This window comes from Balaenoptera physalus (assembly GCF_965194825.1).
Source record: "Balaenoptera physalus genome assembly, chromosome: 1".
Taxonomy (NCBI): Eukaryota; Metazoa; Chordata; class Mammalia; order Artiodactyla; family Balaenopteridae; genus Balaenoptera; species Balaenoptera physalus.
This window is the reverse complement of record NC_138882.1, coordinates 143,680,465-143,699,356: the sequence shown is the minus strand read 5'-3', so window position 1 is coordinate 143,699,356 and position 18,892 is coordinate 143,680,465. Positions and strand designations below refer to the sequence as shown.

At 40.8% G+C, this 18,892-nt stretch overlaps 1 pseudogene across 1 annotated transcript; it reads right to left on the bottom strand.

Moving 5' to 3' along the window:
• Positions 1 to 2,143: 2,143 nt before the first annotated feature.
• On the bottom strand, positions 2,144 to 17,109 carry LOC309656888 (small ribosomal subunit protein uS2 pseudogene; annotated as a pseudogene). Its single transcript has one exon. The product of its transcript is annotated as a small ribosomal subunit protein uS2 pseudogene (transcript).
• Positions 17,110 to 18,892: the final 1,783 nt, after the last annotated feature.

The window sequence follows — 18,892 nt, the reverse complement described above, 5'->3', positions numbered from 1 at the left end:
ATGAAAGTCAAACGCTAGTCATAAGCTTCTTCAAAAGTGATTGATTGTTAAAATTTACCAGGCTTATCTCACTCCCTCTTGGGAGAGCACCAGAATCACAACTGCTGAACAATCATTGACAGGAAGACACTGGAACTCACCAAAAAAGATACTCCACAACCAAAGACATGTTGGGTGACTGGTTGGGTGACTCGCAAACTGGAGAACAATTATACCACAGAAGTCCACCCACTGGAATGAAGGTTCTGAGCCCCACATCAGGCTTCCCAACCTGGGGGTCCTGCAATGGGAGGAAGAATCCCCAGAGAATCAGACTTTGAAGGCTAGCGGGATTTGACTGCAGGACTGCAACAGGACTGGGGGAAACAGAGACTGCACTCTTGGAAGGCACACACAAAGTAGTGTGTGCATGAGGACCCAGGGGGAAGGAGCAGTGACCCCATAGGAGACTGAAGCAGACACAACTGCTAGTGTTGGAGGGTCTCCTACAGAGGCGGGGTGTGGCTGTGGCTCACCGCGGGGACAAAGACACTGGCAGCAGAAGTTCTGGGAAGTACTACTTGGTGTGAACAATCCCAGAGTCAGCCATTAGCCTGACCAAAGAACCTGTAGGCTCCAGTGTTGGGTTGCCTCAGGCCAAACAACCAACAGGGAGGGAACCTAGCCCCACACATCAGAAGACAAGTGGATTAAAGTTTTACTGAGTTCTGCCCATCAGAGCAACACTCAGCTCTACCCACCACCAGCCCCTCCCATCAGGAAGCTTGCACAAGCCTCTCAGAAAGCCTCATCCACCAGAGGGCAGACAGCAGAAGCAAGAAGAACTACAATCCTGAAGCCTGTGGAACGAAAACCATATTCACAGAAAGATAGACAAGATGAAAAGGCAGAGGGCTATGTACCAGATGAAGGAACAAGATAAAACCCCGGAAAAACAACTAAATGAAGTGGAGATAGGCAACCTTCCAGAAAAAAGAATTCAGAATAATGATAGTGAAGGTGATACAGGACGTTGGAAGAAGAATGGAGAAAAAGAACGAGAAGATGCAAGAAATGTTTAAAAAAGATCTAGAAGAATTAGATAACAAACACCCAGAAGAATTAAAGAACAAACAAACAGAGATGAACAATACAATAACTGAAATGAAAAATACACTAGAAGGAATCAATAGCAGAATAACTTAAGCAGAAGAAAGGATAAGCGACCTGAAAGACAGAATGGTGGAATTCACTGCCACAGAACAGAATAAAGAAAAAAGAATGAAAAGAAGTGAACACAGCCTAAGAGACCTCTGGGAAAACATTAAACACACCAACATTCGCATTATAGGGGTCCCAGAAGGAGAAGAGAGAGAGAAAGCACCCAAGAAAATATTCGAAGAGATTATCATCAAAAACTTCCCTAACATGGGAAAGGAAATAGCCACCCAAGTCCAGGAAGCACAGAGAGTGCCAGGCAGGATAAACGCAAGGAGAAACATGCAAAGACATATAGTAACAAAATTGACAAATATTAAAGACAAAGAAAAATTATTAAAAGCAACAAGGAAAAAGTGACAAATAACATACAAGGGAACACCCATAAGGTTAACAGCTGATTTCTCAGCAGAAACTCTATAAGCCAGAAGGGAGTGGCACAATATATTTAAAGTCATGAAAAGGAAGACACTACAACCAAGATTACTCTACCTGGCAAGGATCTCATTCAGATTTGATGGAGAAATCAAAAGCTTTACAGACAAGAACAAGCTAAGAGAATTCAGCACCACCAAACCAGCTCTACAACAAATGCTAAAGGAACTTCTCTAAGTGGGAAACACAAGAGAAGAAAAGGACCTATAAAAACAAAGTCAAGACAATTAAGGAAATGGTAATAGAAACATACATATTGATAATTCCCTTAAATTTGAATGGATTAAATGCTCCAACCAAAAGACACAGGCTTGCTGAATGGATATAAAAATAAGACCTATATATATTCTATCTACAAGAGACCCACTTCAGACCTAGGGACACATACAGACTGAAAGTGAGGGGATGGAAAAAGATACGCCATGCAAATGGAAATCAAAAGAAAGCTGGAGTAGCAATACCCATATAAGATAAAATAGACTGTAAAATAAAGAACGTTACAAAAGACAAGGAAAGACACTACATAATGATGAAGGGACCAATCCAAGAAGAAGATATAACAATTATAAATATATATGCACACAACATAGGAGCACCTCAATACATAAGGCAGATGCTAACAGCTGTAAAAGAGGAAATCGACAGTAACCCAATAATAGTGGGGGACTTTAACACCTCACTTACACCAATGGACAGATCATCCAGACAGAAAATTAATCAGGAAACACAAGCTTTAAATTACACAATAGACCAGACAGATTTAATGGATATTTATGGGACAATCCAACTGAAAACAGCAGATTACACTTTCTTCTCAAGTGCACAAGGAACATTCACCAGGATAGATCACATCTTGGGTCACAAATCAAGCCTTGGTAAATTTAAGGAAATTGAAATCATATCAAGCATCTTTTCCGACCACAATGTTACAAGATTAGAAATAAACTACAGGGAAAAAAATGTAAAAAACACAAACACATGAGGCTAAACACTATGTTACTAAATAACCAAGAGATCACTGAAGAAATCAAAGAAGAAATCAAAAAATACCTAGAAACAAGTGACAATAAAAACATGACAACCCACAACCTATGGGATGCAGCAAAAGCAGTTCTAAGAGGGAAGTTTATAGCAATACAATCTTACCTCAAGAAACAAGAAAAATCTCAAATAAACAATCCAACCTTACACCTAAAGGAACTACAGAAAGAAGAACAAACAAAATCTGAAGTTAGTAGAAGGAAAGAAATCATAAAGATCAGAGCAGAAATAAATGAAATAGAAACAAAGAAGACAATAACAAAGATCAAGAAAACTAAAAGCTGGTTCTTTGAGATGATAAACAAAATTCATAAACCTTTAGCCAGACTCATCAAGAAAAAGAGGGAGAGGACTCACATCAATAAAATTAGAAATGATAAAGGAGATGTTACAATGGACACCGCAGAAATACAAAGCATCATAAGAGACCACTACAAGCAACGCTATTCCAATAAAATGGACAACCTGGAAGAAATGGACAACTTCTTAGAAAGGTATAACTTTCCAAGACTGAACCAGGAAGAAATAGAAAATATGAACAGAACAATCACAACTAATGAAATTGAAATTGTGGTTAAAAACCTTTCAACAAACAAATGTCCAGGACAAGATGGCTTCACAGATGAATTCTATCAAACATTTAGAGAAGAGCTAACACCCATCCTTCTCAAACTCTTCCAAAAAATTGCAGAGGAAGGAACACTCCCAAACTCATTCTACAAGGCCACCATCACCCTGATACCAAAACCAGACAAAGATATCACACACACACAAAAAATTACAGACCAATATCACTGATGAATATAGATGCAAAAACCCTCAACCAAATACTAGCAAACAGAATCCAACAACACATTAAAAAGATCATACACCACGATCAAGTGGGAATTATCCCAGAGATGCAAGGATTCTTCAATATACACAAATCAATCAGTGTGATATACCATATTAACAAACTGAAGAATAAAAACCAAATGATCATCTCAGTGGATGCAGAAAATCTTCTGACAAAAGTTAACACCAATTTATGAGAAAAACTCTCCAGAAAGTGGGCATAGAGGGAACCTACTTCAACATAATAAAGACCATATATGACAAACACACAGCAAACATCATTCTCAATGGTGAAAAACTGAAAGCATTTCCTCTTAGATCAGGAACAAGACAAGGATGTCCACTCTCGCCACTATTATTCAACATAGTTTTGGAAGTCCTAGCCACCACAATCAGAGAAGAAAAAGAAATAAAAGGAAAACAAATTGGAAAAGTAGAAGTAAAACTGTCACTGTTTGCAGATGACAGGATACTATACATAGATAATCCTAAAGATGCCACCAGAAAACTACTAGAGCTAATCAATGAATTTGGTAAAGTTGCAGGATACAAAATTAATTCACAGAAAGCCCTTGCACTCCTATACATTAACAACGAAAGATCAGAAAGAGAAATTAAGGAAACAACCCCATTCACCATTGCAACAAAAAGAATAAAATACCTAGGAAAAAACCTACCTAAGAAGGTAAAAGACCTGTACTCAGAAAACTATAAGACACTGATGAAAGAAATCAAAGATGATACAAACAGATGGAGAGGTATACCATGTTCTTAGGTTGGAAGAATCAATACTGTGAAAATGACTATACTACCGAAAGCAATCTACAGATTCAATGCAATCCCTATCAAATTATCAATGGCATTTTTTATAGAACTAGAACAAAAAATCTTAAAATTTGTATGGAGACACAAAAGGCCCCGAATAGCCAAAGCAGTCTTGAGGGAAAAAAACAGAGCTGGAGGAATCAGGCTTCCTGACTTCAGACTATACTACAAAGCTACAGTAATCAAGACAATATGGTACTGGCACAAAAACAGAAATATAGATCAATGGAACAGGATAGAAAGCCCAGAGATAAACCCATGCACATATGGTCAACTAATCTATGACAAAGGAGGCAAGCATGTACAATGGAGAAAAGACAGCATCTTCAATAAGTGGTGCTGGGAAAACTGGACAGCTGCATATAAAAGAATGAAATTAAAACACTCCCTAACACCATACACAAAAATAAACTCAAAATGGATTAAAGACCTAAATGTAAGACAGGATACTATAAAACTCTTAGAGGAAAACAGAGGAAGAACACTCCTTGACATAAATCACAGCAAGGTCTTTTTTGACCCACCTCTTAGAGAAATGGAAATAAAAACAAAAATAAACAAATGGGACCTAATGAAACTTAAAAGCTTTTGTACATCAAAGGAAGCTATAAACAAGACGAAAACACAACCCTCGGAATGGGAGAAAATGCTTGCATATGAATCAACGGACAAAAGATTAATCTCCAAAATATATAAACAGCTCATGCAACTCAATATTAAAAAAAACAACCCGATCAAAAAATGGGCAGAAAACCTAAATAGACATTTCTCCAAAGAAGACATATAGATGGCCAAGAGGCACCTGAAAATCTGCTCAACATCATTAATTATTAGAGAAATGCAGATCAAAACTACAATAAGGTATCACCTCACACGGGTCAGAATGGGCAGCATCAGAAAATCTTCAAACAACAAATGCTGGAGAGGGTGTGGAGAAAAGGGAACCCTCTTGCACTGTTGGTGGGAATGTAAATTGATACAGTCACTCTGGAGAACAGTATGGAGGTTCCTTAAAAAACTAAAAATAGAATTACTATATGACCCAGCAATCCCACTACTGGGCATATACCCAGAGAAAACCATAATTCAAAAAGACACATGCACCCCAATGTTCATTGCAGCACTATTTACAATAGCCAGGTCATGGAAGCAGCCTAAATGCCCATCAACAGACGAATGGATAAAGAAGATGTGGTACATGTATACAATGGAATATTACTCAGCCATAAAAAGGAACTAAATGGGGTCATTTGTGGAGACGTGGATGGACCTAAAGTCTGTCATGCAGAGTGAAGTAAGTCAGAAAGAGAAAAACAAATATCGTATATTAACGCATATATGTGGACTCTAGAAACATGGTACAGATGTACCAGTTTGCAAGGCCGAAATAGAGACACAGATGTAGAGAACAAACGTATGGGCACAAAGGCGGGAAAGTGGGGAGAGGGGGGTGGTGGGATGAATTGGGAGATTGGGATTGACATGTATACATCAATATATATAAAATAGGTAACTAAAAAAACCTGCTATATAAAAAATAAATAAAATTCTAAATAAATAGGATAAAATTCAACAAAAACTTTACTAGCCTTATAAATGGATTAATAAGATTTGAAGCCGAACTTAAAAGCTTAAAGAAGAATTCAAGTTTTCAATTTGTAACTTTAATTTAAAAAATTAATTTAAAAAACCAAACTAAGCCTCTGATTAATCTTTCTATGCACTAAAACTTCCCTTGAGGATGCCAAAAAAACTCCTAGCAACAGAGATGAGGAAACTGTGGCAGGCAGTTACTAAGTGGCAGAGCTGGGATTCGGAGTCTGCCAGCTGCAAAAACTTTTAAGCTTTTATCATCACTCTTCATCGTCTTCTCCTGACAAATAATTAGACAACAGTAACATACAATTAATATAAAGACTTGAAGGGTTCATTCTTTCTCCCATGTCCTGCAATGCCTCAGGGTTATAATTATATCATTATCCCACAGTGCAGAGTGAGGTGGAGTAGGTGTTTAAGGATTGGACTGAATTAGTATGACTTTAATTATAACATACCCTGGAAATGGCTTTTCTTACTAAATCCCTCATGTTGGCATGCGTATATATACTTTGCCAGTTTCTCATAAAAGTAGAGTATAAACAGAGAGAAGAAATCCAATAACCTATGGCTGATTATTTAAACTATAAGTATGCTTGCTTTATAGGTAAACTGGAGTTTCCTGTCCTCAAGTTTTTTCCTTAGATTGGTTCTGTGTGTACCTAGGAAGAGGGATTGCATGGAGGGACGTTCCCCTTCAAGTATTCTAATGAAAAACAAAATCCAAATCTCCAAACAGATAAGATATCATAATTCTCATTAGCCGCCAAGGCTATTGAAGGTCGTTCAGAACACTCAGCCTATTATCAGGGACTGTACTCTAAAGAGCCTCCTAAAATTTCTTGCAGAACTGTTTTAGATTTCTCTATTAGACAGCTTCTTCAGTACCAATGGTCTCCCATTGTCTCTGCATTTTCTGTTAACAAGAAGGAAGGCCAGTAATGGTTGTTGAGGGACAGAGTTGGTGGCCTTCCCAACAACTATCTAAGTCCTTCCTCCCTGCTAACAGATGCCCAGCACTGCTCAGGTATCAGACAGGAAGCCCAGGGTCTCTTTGCCAGTGATAGGTATAGAGGTGTACATGGGACCTAGTTTTAGACAATGAGACATAGGAGTAAGACTGCAGTAGTGAGTAGGAGGCTTCTGGGAAAGATTTCTTCCCTGATATGAGGGAGTGCTGTGAGCAAGAGCTCTCCCTGCTGATGAGATGCTGTCCCTTAAACAAGTGATGCTTGGAATTTCAGCAGCCATCTGGAAACTAACGGTAAAAGGTAAAATTCCCACTTAAAGCAACATTTGCCTAGGAGAGATCAAAACTGATGTGTTTTTGTCACAACTTTTTCTAAACAGCAGAACCTGATAAAGGACAGTGAACTTTGAAGGACCCCAGGAATCAGATCCCTACTGGACAAAACTGAAGACCCTTTGCTGACCAATGAACATCGCCACTGATATTGACAAATCCTGGACAGCTAATGGATTTACTCTGCTCTGTCCAGAGTACTAGTTTCTATCCTTAGTTAGCCTAACCACCATGAACCGCTCCTTCTCATTTAGCTCTTAAAAACCCCTGACTTCTCTCCTTCAAGAAACGTCTCAGTGAATTTCTTCAAGGATCTATGACCCCTTGACTATTAATTTAACAAATTGGCATTTTAAAACAAATAAACAAACAAACAAAACCTATGGTCTGGTTTTATTCGCTACATGAGCATAGGGAAGCACAGGATTCTCCAGCTCTGTCACCTCGTGATGGTGCTGAATCGACCCTAAAACCTCCCACCACTACTAGACCTCTTGCTAAGTGAAACTCAAGTATCCTGTATCATGCCAGATATCCACAAATTACAGCCCATGAGCCAATAAATAAAGCTTTATTGGAACACAGCCATGCTCCAGTGTTCATGTATTGTCTTTGGCTACTTTCGTGCTGTACCTGCAGAGGTGAGTGGTTACAACAGAGACAGCATGACCTGCAAAGCCTAAACTATTTACTAGCTGGCCCTTAACAGAAAAAGTTTGCTAACCTCAGTTTTAAGTACTACCAGGTGAATTTTCTGTCACATCAAATTGAAAGCACGGTGGAAATGATACAGGTATATTTTGGCTATTTCTTCCATTTCCCGGGTCCTCCCAGTAAACTCCCAGTAAGATTATTCCTGCATGCACTGCCTGGTGGGCCATGGACAGGATCCAATACCTACTTAATCTACAATCTGTACAACTGGCCTTACCACTGTCCAGTGGCCCCAGCTCTTTTTCAAGTCTGTGGCTGAGCCACGCTCTGTCCCAATATGAATAGCACACATGTAGTCTGGAACATTCTTAGAACAGTTTCCTTCCCCTTGGCTACCTTCTATTCATCTTTCCTTCCTTAGCTCAAAGGTCATTCCCTCAAGAAAAGATTCCCTGACCCACCAAATAGGTCATGTCCTATGTTATGGTCTCGTGGGATGCTAAATTTCTCTATCAGAGCACTTATCAAAAATTGTAATAAGGCCTATGTTGTGCAATTAGTTTTTATTCTCTCCCTTCCTTTTTAGAATAAAAGCTCTGTAAGTGCAGGGGCTATCTGTCTTGTTTTTCTTTATCCTCAGTGCCTAGAACTTTACCTTATGTGTAAAACACACAAAATAGATATTAACAGAGGAATGAGGAATAAGTGCATGGAACAAATAGTACCAACCGTATTTTGAACCATGTGAAGTCCTATGTCCTTTACTAGACCATGTCTATCTTTCAGAAATATAGAAATGACTGCAATGTGTTAGGCTGATGTGTTATTATATGAGTCTGAGAGTGTCCTGATAAGTGTGCCAAGATCTGGCACCATGGCCACCCAACCTGGCTAGCACGTTCCTCATTTTTCTAATATGACATGTCAGTTGCCTAATCCATCCACCAGGTGCTCTTGCACTTGTGTACGTCAACCTCTGCTTACCTACAGAGGGAGTTGTGCCCCTCACCAGCTACTTGCCCTTAACTGGCTACTTGACCTTCCTTTTCTTACCTGTAAAATGAGGACATGGTACATAGATTAGAGATTTCCCTTCCCACTGTGAAGAGGATGTGTAAACTTCTGCCTAAACTTAGACACCATCACAGAAATAAAGAGGAAGAGGGGAAACACCTTGAGAAGGAAAACGTGGTCCCGATAGTCTTAATAGCAGAATCCACAGGATATTTACCTGGGACAGTTTTAAACTCAGAGACTGCATTACCTTTCTTTTATCTTTTCTTTTCTTTTTTAAGAAACTGTTTTCTGCTAATCTTATTTCCATTCTGTTTAAAGCCTGGGGAAGAACAGCTTAAGACCACTCCGTGGTTGTTCCTACCCTTTCAGTGGCCTGAGCAGTGGGAGCTGCAGACCAGTCCTCAGTGGCGGGCTGAGGGCTCCCGTCTTGTGCAGGAACTTCTGGGCAGGCACAGAGGCACCGGCGCCTTCAGACTCGTGTGCGCCCGCGGGTAGAATACAGTGAACTTGGGAGCTGCAGCAGTCCATTCACCCCGATGCTCCTCCTTGGCCATGGCCTTCTCAGCATAGCCTGCTCTTCCTTTTCAGTCTCTCCGGCACCTCTGTAGAAGCAGAGATCAGGCGGGACCTCCCACGGGTGTGCACACGGGATGGTACCACGCATGTACAGAACTTCCTGGGCCAGGATCCACCACCTCAGACCCACTGAGTGAACTCCCTTGTTGCTGCAAGGATGGCAGCGTCCACAGGGCGCAGAGGAGAGTCTGTGTTACAGGGAGCAGTGGTTGGTGGGGTAACGTACAACACCTCTGTGAGAGGCTGGTCGGCAGCCCTGGGATCAGTAACCCCCAGAAGACGCGGCCCCTGGAAGGCTGCCTGGATCTGGTTAGTGAAGTTTCCAGGGGTGAAGCGGGCAGCAATAGGAGTGGCTCCAGTGACAGCAGCAAACTTCAGCACAGCCCTCTGGCCAGTGTTCCTGGAGGATATGACACTGATCAGTCAGTTTTTAAATGGTAACAATGGCACAAGCCATCTGAAGAAGCTTCTCCCAGGTCCCCTTCAGATCTATAATGTAGATGCCATCACTTTTCCTTTAGGAGGTGTATTATTCCATTTGGAAGTCAAGGTTGGTGCCACCTAAGTGGGTTTCTGCTGCTTGGAATTTGAGGACATCCTCCTCCTTCATCTGTGGGACATCAAGTGTTCTAAACTTTGTGAACGTTTCCCTCTAAGTTACAATGAGAACCCAAGACAATGCTGTAGGGACTCCTCTCTGGGTAAGTGAAGAAAGGCTGCATTACCTTTCATTGGCAAGTCTGAAGTTTTCTTCATCCATCAACAAGCATGGGATCTTGAGAGCAAAACTGATCCAGAAGGAAAATGTCACTTTCAGTTATAACATCAAGTTTCATTGAGCCTAAACCAAAGTTTCAGTCTCACTCCCAATTTAAAATTTCTGCTTTTCCCAACATCCCCTGATTTGCAACCCTCAACATAGCCCTGAGTCATGGGCAGGAATCTTCAGCGGGGAGTGAGAAGTGTATGTCTGGGTGTATTCTCCTCACTTCTACTGGATCTCCAGATTTGGGGTAAAAGGGAGGGGAAGAGGAAGAAGAGAGAGAAACATCCTTTCCTAGTGCTGCTGTTAATGTTTTATGTCTCCCTCGGCTACTCCTGCCTGTCTCTAGAGGCTTCCATATGCTGGTCTTTGGCCAGTTGCTTGTGGATTACTTGGAGGCACCCTGAGGACCTACACACTGTGCAGCCCCTGACATTCATGTGAGTGACACACAATCCAGCTGATATCTTGCCCTCCTTCACTCTCAGCTTTTGCAATCACCTTACTGCCATTTTCTGCTGGGACGACCTTCAAGGAGCTTTAAATCCAGTTACCTTCAAAATATCCTCTGGGCCCGTAGAAAACTCAGGCATCCCTTCCATGCTGAATAGTGGCGTCACTGCTCCTCTGTGGCTTTTTCTCCTTACCCTGCTGTTGCCAACTGCTCCTCTGGCTCCCACCTTCAGGCTGCTCAGACAAGCCATGCTGGGCTCACGTATGCCCCCACCTATAGGGAAGGGATCATGTGTCAAAATCCCAAGAACTTTCTCACTCTCCTCTGCTTGGGAGGCAGCACCTTCATGGGCCTGAGACTGTCTATAACTCAGCCAGCATCCAGAGAGGAATGAGAAGCCAGGTTCCCCTTCTTGCAGGCAGCCCCAGTTTCTTGGAGTGGTTCTCTTAGAGCTAGTCTCATCTGACCTGAGAAGTGAGTAGTAACTCATGGGGAATGGAGGAGTGATGACACAACAGTTCATATGCAGCCAACAACTCATTAGTAAGAAGTTCCTACTTAAGCAAACTGAATTTGAGTTTCTTACCTTTTCTTATGTAGGTGGTGGGGTATTGCAAGGCTATCTGGTCTACCTTTTAATAACGTCCGCATATGTACCTAGCATCTCCATTTTAGAATGTGAGAGTTCTTTCAGCTTTGCAGCTGTGGCCCTAAGTCCATGACAAGAAGGGCCCCATTTAACATCCTGTTAAATAAATTTAAATATATATAATATAATAATTTACCAAATTTGGATCATATATTTTATAACTTCCTTTTTCTTACTTAAAGATGTATTGCAAAATTTCCCTTGTTACTAAACGTGCTCTGAAAAGTTATTTTTAATACCTGTGAGAGGGAGACAAATAATCTCTCACAGCATCAGTAGTATTCAGGCTGGGTCTAAAAGGGTGAGTCATAGTTTTCTAGGGAGAGAAAAGGGAAACCTCATATGAAAAGATATAGAATCAAGAAAGAACATCAAATGTTTTGGGAACTGGGAGGAAGAGGAAGGGACTTGATCTACACAATCTTGTGAAATTAGAGGGTAAATACTTATTACTGCTATGATTACTATTACTATTATGATTCATTTTATTTTCAAAAGAGGAAACTGAGGCTTAGAGTAAGAGATCTGTCAGTGGTAAAGCCAGAATTCAAAGTTAAGACTTCTGGAACCTAAGAGGAAACTGAATGTAAGAAGGAAAGTTAGAAATCAAGGAGCCCAAAGTCATGACAAGGAGAAGGGGTACACTAGAAGTGAGAGGGTGAGAAGGGAAGGAAAACCCTCTCTCCGTTTCCAATTCAATCCCCTTTGTTCTCAGAGAGGCCTGGGAAGTTGACCACCAACTTCCCTCATCTGATGAGTAAAGTGTAATAAATGTATGCTTTTCCTTTTTGTACAAATGTGAAGTCATTTCCAAAGTTAGCCCTGTCCAACTGTTAAAATCCCCAAGTTCCCAAACTCTCTCAACAGGAAACAAGCAGTGGACATCCAGATGTTTCTCCTCCCAGTGTTTGTGTAGTGTTTGCATTTATCTTTTTCTTGTCAAATCATGACTTTATGAAATGCTTTATTATGGTGATTGGTCATATGCACAGAAGTCCTAGGAAGGGGAACTGAGGGCAGCCTGGGTACGGGGTGACACATAGCTCCTTAGCCAATGATTCATCTTGGAATATCATTTCTGAGAGCCACACTTCCAGGAAATGCTCAGAGTTAAGGAATTCACCAAGTATGTGACTCAGTTGAGACTGCTCCTTTTCTTTATGATGAGAATTAGCACAAGGAACAACCCTGATGAACTGCCCTTTGGAAGTAAGAAGGAGAAGGATCTGCCTGAAAATAACGCAATCTACCAAAGGCTGTGAATACAAAAAGGACATATTCCTGCAGGAAGAGAGGTGAATGGAAGATGGGATGGTAAATAATAAACAGACTATCACCTTGGGTATCATTAGTTATCTCTCACCTTGTGCCAAGGAGTGGGCTATAAAACGTCAGAATTTTACATACACTGCCTCTGCTAATCCTCAGAACAATCCTAAGAAGGAAGTACTATTTTCCTGCCCTGTTTATAGATGAGGAAACTGAAACCCAAGACAGGTTAAGAAACTGAAAATGTTATACAGCTAGTAAGTGGCTGAGCTGGGAATCCAACCTAGGTCTCAGTCCAAAGAGACTATGCATTTGACTCATCATTATATTGTGAGTGCAATGGACATAATTCTATCATATGAAAAAAAAAGGGGGGGTGGGGATACTTTTTGTTCTGATTCTCCAAGGAGGAGTTGGGATTTTGCCTCAGTTTCTAACAACACCAGAACTGTCTGTTTTTCTCTCTTTTAGTAACATTTTAATGAGGGTCTTTCTCTTCCTTCCTCTATGGCACCTATTTTGCTTAGGCATTGGGGTCACTTTTGATCACTTTTCTTGTCTTGTTTTTAAGCTGGCATTGTTTCATTCTTTCTTTGAATCCCAAAGAAAGATATGAAAGGCAAACAGCACATACCTGACAGGTCATGGCGATTAGCAATGGAAACAACAAACAAACAAAACAAAACAGCTACAGGATTGGATCCTAGAAGCCTTTCTCCTGCCAGATAACTGGTGACCAAAGTGATCAGACTTTCAACTCATATCACACTGGATTATCTGATCTTTTTTCCTCCTCTTTAATTATGATCTTAACCAAAACTCCATGTTCTTTGTCCCACTATTAAAGTGAGGGAAGGAAGAAAAAACAAAGATAAATATAACCAACTTTATTTGGATCTGCTATGTCTCATTAGCAATTTTATGGTTTGGGTATAGAGTAATACTTAGTCCAGAGAAGGCATTTGCTCTTTCTGATTTATTTTTTAAACTAAATGTTTAATTGTTTTGTCCCCTTTGGCCTCACTAGAGAAAGGTCTATATCCTCCATGCACATACTGTAAGAATGGGCATCAACAGAAGTCAAACATCTGCTCACCAGACCTGTCCCTAAGTCTTCTTCTTAAGCACCAGGGGAAGAATCTCAAGTTAGTCTCCAGTTTGACTTTGCAAGAATGCTGCAGAGTCCTCTGTAGTATTTTTGCCTCTCACCTTTCCTGGGAGTTTATAGGGGGCTTTGAAGTTCCTCTGAACAAACAGGGTCTCTGTGTTTCACTATTGCTGAGCCAACCCTGGGGCCTTGGTTCCATCAGCTCCTTATTAAGTGTTTAGTAATTCCAGTTTCCACCTTTTGGTCTTGCTTGCTTTGCAAACATCTGGAGAGAATTAGCTCCCAGGCCTCTGTAACATACCCATTTTGTGGTTCTAGGGAGAATTGTGTGCTAGGGGATGTTGTTGCCCTTAACGAGCTTTCTTTATGGTGTTTAACTGTAAAAGGTACCCTCATTAATTCAACAGACAAAGAGAAAGTGAGGCTGTTCCACCTCTATTTAGCTCTTGCCTTCTTGACTGTGCGTGAGCCCTTCTTGCTGAAAAAGGAAGAATAAATATCACGAAAATGGGAATGAAGTACAAGATAAAAAGAGTACATCATAAGAATAATAATAACAACAATAATGTCCAGACACTTGAAATGAGTAGAAGTCTATCCCTGCCCGATTCATGTGCCTACATGTGCCTTTTAAGCTCTTGAAATGTGGCTGGTATATATGTATTAAGGTTTACTGTAAGTATAAACCACACTCTAGATTTGGAAGACTTAGCATAAAAAATGTAAAATATCTCAATAATTTTTACATAGATTATATTTTGAAATGATAATAATTTGGAGATATAAGGTTAAAATTAATTTTACCTGTTTCTTTTTAGTTATTTAATGTGGCTCCTAGACAATTTTAAATTATGTAAATGGCTCATCTGTGTGTTTTGCATCATGTTTCTATTACACAGCAGTGCACTGAAGGACCAGACAAATGATTTAACAGGGTACGACTCTGGACTTGCAAGAGTCCCATGACTTGGAATCTATGTGACATCAAAGTGAACAGGAGAGATGTCGAAAGAAGTATTAAGAAAATGTCATCCTGGGCTTCCCTGGTGGCGCAGTGGTTGAGAATCTGTCTGCCAATGCAGGGGACACAGGTTCGAGCCCTGGTTTGGGAAGATCCCACATGCCGCGGAGCAGCTGGGCCCGTGAGCCACAATTACTGAGCCTGCGCGTCTGGAGCCTGTGCTCCACAACAAGAGAGGCCGCGATAGTGAGAGGCCCGCGCACCACGATGAAGAGTGGCCCCCGCTTGCCACAACTAGAGAAAGCCCTCACACAGAAACGAAGACCCAACACAGCCATAAATAAATAAATTAATTAATTAATTTAAAAAAAAAGAAAATGTCATCCTGCATCTCAACAAACAGGAAAAGGTGGCTATTGGAAACTACTGACTGGTAAGCTTTTTCTCAGTACAAAATTCTAGAATCAATTATTAAATACAACATTTATAAGCAAATTAGAAAGCAAGTAGATGAGTACAAGAAACCAGCTGAGTTCACTAAAAACAAGGCCTACCACATCAAATTCACTACCATTTTTGATGAAATGGTTGCACTGACAAATCTAGGGAATTATATAAACATGCCTGATTTCAGCAAACTATGAGACAAAACTTCTCATGACATCCTTGCAGACAAATTTCAGACAGTTGTGTTGGATAATAGTAATCGGGTAAAACCACACCTGGTTGAATATTTGTATTTAGTCTTTAAAATTTACCTATAGCAAGGTCTATAGGGGAGTTCACAAAACTAAAAATTAATTGAATTAATATGATGGTTACCAAAATCAATACTCAAAAGAGAATGCATCCGTAATGGGAATATGACATACAACCACCATAAATGTAAAGTGCTTAGCTCATAAAATGAATTGTGTAGATACAGCACTAAGGTAGCCTGGCTTGAAAATAATTAATTAATGAAAAGAATTAATTTTTTTAACTAAATGTGAATTATACTTGTGGAAAAATATCACAGGAAGTAGTAGTCTCACTTTATTGTACTTAATTGGCTAAATCCAGAATATTTTGTTCAGTTCTTGGATAACTACAATGGTGGGGGCTGGACAGTCTTAACAATGAGAAAATGAAGGCCCTACAGGCTGACAAAGAGGAGTCACGGTGGCTGTGACATGAGAGCTGTGCTCAGTGCTATCACTTGGAGAGTGTGGACATTCTGCTTTGCTACAAAATACAGGCAGATCCCAGAACAATTAGTGGAAGTTACAGGAGAGGTAGGAACAGACCATAGTGAAGAAAAGTTTTTGGAGCTCTCCATGGGGAGAGACTGGGTTCCTATGGCATTCATCAGGAATGTTAAAGAAGATACTTCTACGCTAGAGGGAGACTGAAATAAGTGAGATCTTTAAATTTCCAATTCTAAAATCAGAAATCCTATTAGTATAGGGAGTCTTTAAATACTCTACACATTTCTGCTTTGGTGAAATCAAGCTAAGTATCATCTGGAAGTTTCTTGAAAATGATGAGGCACCAGAATTTAGACTATCAGGAAACCTTGTACGTTCCAGCTCTTTGTGTATGTTTGGGTGTGGGGATGAAGCAAAGCCCTGCTTTATAGGATTTACCAATTTCTGTGGTGTAAATACTCCTACCACAGCAAATGTTAAGCTACCCACAGTTTAACAACTGGCTCACAAATTTCCTGAAAGTTTAACATGGCTTTCACAGTCAGTATGAGCTGGCTCTAGTTATCTGCTACTAACCCATCACCTGGTGGTCAGAATGTGGTGTCAGCAAGACAGATTCGATCAATCAAATGTTGGGTATTGTTTTTTGTTTTTTCATGTTTGCTATGGGTCACACACTATGAAAATTGTTAATATGTGACATGGTATTTTCCCTCAAAGAATTTAAGGCCAACTAGTAGGGGAGGAGAATGGGTTGGGGGGGACAAAGATTAACACACACAGAACAAATAGAAAGTATTTTAGGACACAGTGCAGGCGCTGACCATATAGGTCTATGCTGGTAAAGCAGTGAAGGCACAAGAGCTAATGTTTATTGAGCGTTGAAATGCTCCATGTGCAGTGTGAGCCACTTTTCATAACTCAAGATTCATAATCTTAACCCTGTAAGGTAGCCATTGTGCCATTACATGAGTGAGGAACCAGAGCTCAAAAATATCAAGACGCGAGCCTGAGGCCACACCACTGGTACGAACACAAGACCCGCTGAATCTACACATCCAGTTCATTCCACCCTTCTGTCCTTTGCATCTTCAGGGAAGGAGGAGGTAAGCCTGGGATGGTGTGGCTCCTGGCCCTGGCTGACCCAGAAAGCAAGGCAAGGCAGACGGCACGGAGGTCATGCTCCCAATCCCCACCCATACACGCTGAAAGGCTGCTCCCTGCTGCTCCATCAAACTGACTGGGGTGTCGGTTTTGAGTTTTTATTAAAAGTTCCAGCTGTGTGAGTCAGGGCAGTAAATAGCTCCCTGAGCCTCAGTTCCTCTTCTTCCATAAAATGAAAAGAAATACTATCTAATTTACACTTCGCTGAGATTAAATGTGTTAATTTTACAAAACACCTAGCACAATGGCCAGCACAGAGGGAGCGTTCCATAAATATTAAAATCCTTTCCGTCTACACAGCTGCATGGTTCTCTCCCTAGCTGGACTGTCGTATGTGTCTTTATGTCCTTCAGCAATTAGCACAGTGCCTGGCAGAGTCCGGGTAAGCCTTGTTCAGTTACAGCAGTGATTCATTCCTCTGGGCCCAGAAATACTTTTTACATTAAATAAAACAAATATATATATACACATGTAAAAATCCATTCCAATGCTGAGAAGCCAGTGTACACTTTTCTCGGGGCTGGTCATTCCACACAACTGAGGACATCCTGATGGTCTGCTCTGCTCAGCCTGAAAGCTGCCTCTATCTCTTTATTAACTTCAGCGAGGTGTCATCTTGCTGCCATGATCTTTCCATTCTAGGGAGTTGTTTGTCCCATTACAGTAACAAGTGATGGTGCTGAGGTTGCCACTAAGAGTCCAAGGAAGAGTGTCATAATGGAGGCTAGAGTTCAAGTATGACAGCTCAAGGTAAGTTCAGTCAAGGAAACCAGTGGTGAAGGTCACGGGGCTGTTAGTGAGGCCCTCGGATTTTTACTAAGGACCTTACGTCCATCACTGCAGCCTGAGAGGGCTGCCCAGTAATTGCACAGATGGGAGCCGGAAGCCTGAGGCTTGTCATGACTCCAGGGGATTTGAAGAGAACAGAAAAGTGGTTGGCAACAGACAAACTCCATAAGATCAAGCAAAGGCACCCAACCGTGCTAATTCACTCTTTCCATTAACTCATCTCCCCCTACCCAGAGCTGCTTACCAGGGTGTGCCTATAGGCAGGCGCTTCCTCACCTGCGCACGCAGGAACCAACTATGAAATCCACCTATGTATGTTCTGTGGAATCTGGCTCTAATTTTAGCAGACAGCACGAGCTGTCCTCTGGTTTTTATTAAAATCCATAAGTAAGAGAGTAATTCATTCTCCAAAATGTTACAGACTTACTATTTACATAGCGAGACTGATTGAAAACTGTTTTGTTGTTTTCTGCTTTTCTCTATTTGGCAATTGTTCTTTAATGAGCGTGGAATACTTTTATATTTTAAATAATATTTTAAATAAACATTTTTTAAAAGAGTAAGAGTTTCATGTCAGAAACAGAAGTATAGACACAAAAATTTCTATCGTTAAAGGCTTTGAGAACCATATTCCTAGAGCTCTGATGATCAGAAAGTCGACTTATTGGGGCATTTTCCTCCACTTTCTGTAAATCTGAGTAAACTTTGTTCTGGGGCTGCCAATTGAAGATTGAGAAATACACATTATAATTAGAGGGATGAATAATCGGTCGAATTCCCTAGTACCTACTGCCATTTGAGTTCTAGGTGAAGTGCTTGGAAAATGATGGCTTTTCAAAAGCTGGGCTTTCTCAGCATGAGTGACAGGATATGGGACAGGTCTTGGTCCAATGTTTGCCAAGCATCAGCTGTGTGCTGGGCACTGTTCTGGGCACTGAAGATATAGAGATCATTCATGTCTTCAGTCTAGCTAGGAAGGTAGATATGAAAGCAGGATCGCAGTACCAGGGGGTGACTTATGTACAGAGGCTGTGGTGAGTGCTCAGGGCAGGTTTCACAGAGCCCGGGAC